Source organism: Suricata suricatta, chromosome 12, assembly GCF_006229205.1.
Source record: "Suricata suricatta isolate VVHF042 chromosome 12, meerkat_22Aug2017_6uvM2_HiC, whole genome shotgun sequence".
In the NCBI taxonomy this organism is placed as follows: domain Eukaryota; kingdom Metazoa; phylum Chordata; class Mammalia; order Carnivora; family Herpestidae; genus Suricata; species Suricata suricatta.
This window is the reverse complement of record NC_043711.1, coordinates 41,714,548-41,718,978: the sequence shown is the minus strand read 5'-3', so window position 1 is coordinate 41,718,978 and position 4,431 is coordinate 41,714,548.

Below are 4,431 nucleotides of genomic sequence, written 5' to 3'. Positions count from 1 at the left end.
GTCGGTTAAGCCTCCGACTTCGGCTCAGGTCAGATCTCACATTTGTGGGTTCGAGTCCCGCATCGGGCTCTGTGCTGACAGCTAGCTCAGAGCCTGGAGCCTGCTTCCGGTTCTGTGTCTCCTTCTCTCTCTGCCCCTCCCCCTCTCATGCTCTGTCTCTCTCTGTATCAAAAGTAAATAAAAACATTAAAAAATTATTAAAAAAAAAAAAAGAAAAAATTGGTAAACAGTCCAAGGAACATAAGCTTCGTAAATCAGAAATGCACTTGTGATTTCTAGTGTAGCTTCACCAAGGTGGCAAAAAGAGTGAATATCAAAAGAAAAAAAAGTGAATATCAAAGTAATAGAAGAGGAAATTAATTGATAAAAGCAATTAATCCCCCTCCAAAAGAAAGCAAGATGGGGGAAGGAAAGAATATACAGGAGGTAGGACAAATAATGTGATTTAAACATAAATATACCAGTAATTTTACTTAAATGGAAAAATTATTCTACTGAAAAGATAATGATTATCAAAATGGAATTTACAAAATAAAATAAAACCCAATTATACACTAATTCCAACTAACATGCCTTAAATATAACATTACATAATGATTGTTAGCAGTCAGGATTGTGGTTATCTTTAGGGAAGAGAGAAAAGCAGAGTTGCAAAGGGGTAGTGAGATCATTTGGGTTGCTGGCAGTATTCTAGTTCTTGATATATTTACTGGTTGCATAGATGTCCACTTTGTAACAATTTATTGACCTCTGCTTTTATGTATTTTTCTCTGTGTGTTTATTTCATAATTTAAAAAGTTAAAAACCCATACTACCTATCCCATAGAGGCCTTATAAAGATCAAGGCTTTAGGGCACATAAGGATTATGCTTCTTTTCTGGCATATCAAAAGCACTTAATATACGTAGGTATTGTTCCCATCATTTTTTATACTTTATACAATCTAAATAAAAATACCAATAATAATTTTTATTCTGACAAGATCATTCTAATATATATTCAGAAGAATCAGCTAACAAAAACAGTCAAAACCTAAGGTAAAAAAAGAATATACAGGGGCGCCTGGGTGGCTCAGTAGGTTAAGCCTCCGACTTCGGCTCAGGTCAAATCTCAGGTTCGTAGGTTCGAGCCCCGCATCAGGCTCTGTGCTGACAGCTAGCTCAGAGCCTGGAGCCTGCTTCCGGTTCTGTGTCTCCTTCTCTCTCTGCCCCTCCCCCTCTCATGCTCTGTCTCTCTCTGTATCAAAAATAAATAAAACATTAAAAAATTTTGAAAAAAAAAGAATATACATGTTACTTATCCTAACAAATATGAAAATATATCATATGTAATAATCAGTAAGAATAATACTGGCATAAGTCTCCAAGAATATAATGAATAAATAATCCATATGTATATAAAATTAAATACATGTCATATTTTATCAAAAAACAAATTTGCATTTTGGAATCTTTGAAGAACAGATTTATTAGAAAAATAGAACCTGCATGAGTTGGTGTTTTATTTATTTCAGCAGCAAACACCTTCTCACCTGAGGCCCCACCCTGTCTGCTGCCCTGCTACTCTTTCATCAGTTTGCTCTCATGGAAAGATTCTTTTTTTTCCCAAGTTAGTCACCCTTTTATTTCATATTTATTCTTCCCCAAAGCAGGATCTTTTAAGTTAACTGTTTCCAACCACATGCTATATCTTTATTTTCTTTAGCATCTTAATTTTTTGCTCTTTTAATTAGCATTTTATTTCACATAAGTGAAAAGACAACCTAATTTCTTAGGCAGAAGGAGAATTGACAACATTATGGCTGAACTAGCATTTACAATGATATGGGGACATCAAGCTAAATATTTGTAAAAAAAGACAATAGCTTAAAAATTAAAATCACCTATAAACTGAAATTAATGCTAGATAAACTAAAGACAAGTATTTTTTATTTTTATGGTATAAATTTTTTTTAACGCTTATTTATTTTGGATAGTCAAAGAGACAGAACATGACTGGGAGAGGGGCAGAGACAGAGGAAGACACGGAATCTGAAGCAGGCTGACAGCAGAGCCTGACATGGGGCTCGAACCCACCAACCGTGAGGTTGCTTAACCAACTAAGCCACCCAGCTGCCCCAAGACAAGATTTTTTTTTTAAAATAAAAGCATAAACATAGTAGGAGAAAATATAGTTAGGATTTTATGTTTCCTTAAGATGAGAATAGAGGGTTTGGGGTTTTTTTTTTTTTTTTTTGGTAACAGCTTTATTAAGACATAGTTCACACACCATACACTTGTTTTTTAGTGTATTTACAGAACTGTGCAACCATCACCAGAATCCATTTTCGAGCGCTTTCAGCAACCCCAAATAAGCCCTGTAATCTTTAACCACTACCCTGCTATCCAGCCCTGTCCTTCTCACCCCCCAACATGCAGTCCTAAGTAACCACGAATTTACTGTGTCTTCCTGGGTTTTCCTGTTCTGGACATTTTAAGTGAATGGAATGACATAGAATGTGGTCTTTTGTGACTTAGCTTCTTTAATTTATCATGTTTTCAAAGTTCATTTATCTTCTCTCATGTATCTTTACTTCATTCCTTTGTATCACCAACTAATATTCAATTGTATGGATCTACCAGATTTTGTTTACTTATTCATTATTTGATGGATATTTGAGTTGGTGAAACCCAAATCAAATAATGGATTTCAGTTACTGTACTTTTCAACTCCAGAAATTCCACTTGGTTCTTTTTTTTATAATTTCTTTCTCTTTGTTGACATTCTCTATTTGATGAAACATTGACCTGTTTTACTTTTTTGATCATGCTTTTCTTTAGTCCTTTGTGCATGTTTATAATGGCTACTCTGAAGTCTTTTGTCTCTTTTGGGTAAATATGACATCTGGTCACTCTCTTGGGCACTTTGTATTGCTTGGCTTTTTTTTTCTTTCTGTTGTATGGGTCACATATTAGTGATTCTTTATGTGTCATAATAGGTTTTTGAAAATTTGATATTTTAAAGATTTTATCTTTTCTTTTTTTTTTTTTTTTTTTTTTTAAGTAATGTCTAAACCCAACATGGGGCTTAAACTCACAACCCTGAGATAAAGAGTTGTATGCTCAACTGACTGAGCCAGCCAGGTGCCCCTGAAAACTGGATATTTTATTTATTTTATTTTTATTTTTATTTTTATTTTTTGAGAAAGAGAGAGACAGAGAGAGAGACAACAACCAATCACACAAGCAGAGGAGAGGGGGAGATGGAGAGGGAGAGAGAGAATCTTAAGTAGGCTCCCTGCTGAGCTCAGGGCCTGACACAGGGCTCAATTTTACAACTGTGAAATTATAAATTGGGCTGAAATCAAGAGCCAGATGCTTAATTGACTGAGCTACCCAGACACTGCTCTATATTTAAAATGATATAATGTAACACCTCTGTAGGATCCCCTTTTGCCTCAGATGTTGTGATTATTGTTTTCTTGTTTATCTGCTTAGTCACTGACTCGATTATTATGAAGTACCACTTCTTCCACAGTGTGAAGTCTGTTGCTTCTCAGACAGCACAGGCCTGACATGCACATAGTCACACTGGAAGACAGTGGTTTTAGGAGGTATTTTTCAGTCTCTCTTTGCCCCTGATAACATCCAGCTGCTAAACTCTACTAATTATCACCTGACTTTTCTATTGTTTTTAACAACACACTAGAGCATAATTGCTCCTTAGATTGAGACTGATCTAATTATATTTGGGTTCCTTTACCAGGATAATTTTTGAGTTCAGTGTTTGAGCTTTGTTCTTAAGGAAGGCTCTTCTTTGCTGTCTCTAGTAAACATATTGGCTTATGAATTACTTGACATCCTTCATGAAGCAACCAACCTCCTCTTGATCACTCTCTACTAAACCTACACTGGTTTTGAGAGCACTGGGTAGAATTGATATCACTCACACTGTTTAAAATAGACTCAATGTTGTTTCCCTAAAGAGTATAGAAGCTCTCTATTATGGCTTACTCCTCCATCAGGCAAAATCTCTGAGCCATGGCTTTGGAAATGATTGTGGGGACACTGCTATGATTCTCTCTGAGTGATCCCCTAGACTTAGAAGAGTCTGGGTGGAGTGGGGATATTAGCCTCTAGTATTTTAGACTTAACTGTCTTGACATGGAATCTCCACCCTACAGATGTGTTGAGGCAAGGATGATTTGGTCTCTATTATTCTCAACCTGTCATGCCAGAGATAGAACGTCTGCTATAAGAGTGAGGACAGAGTAGAAGAAGATAACCCTGACTTCTCAGCCACACTCACCTGCCATTTAGCTACTGCAATAGGTAGTTGGGAATAAGATATGGTAAAGATGTGCCCCTCCCATTAAGATACTCTATCTTTCCACCAGGAGCTGGGGATGGTGAGGAAGAGGGAGTCCTCTGTTCTTTTTTTTTTTTTTTTTTT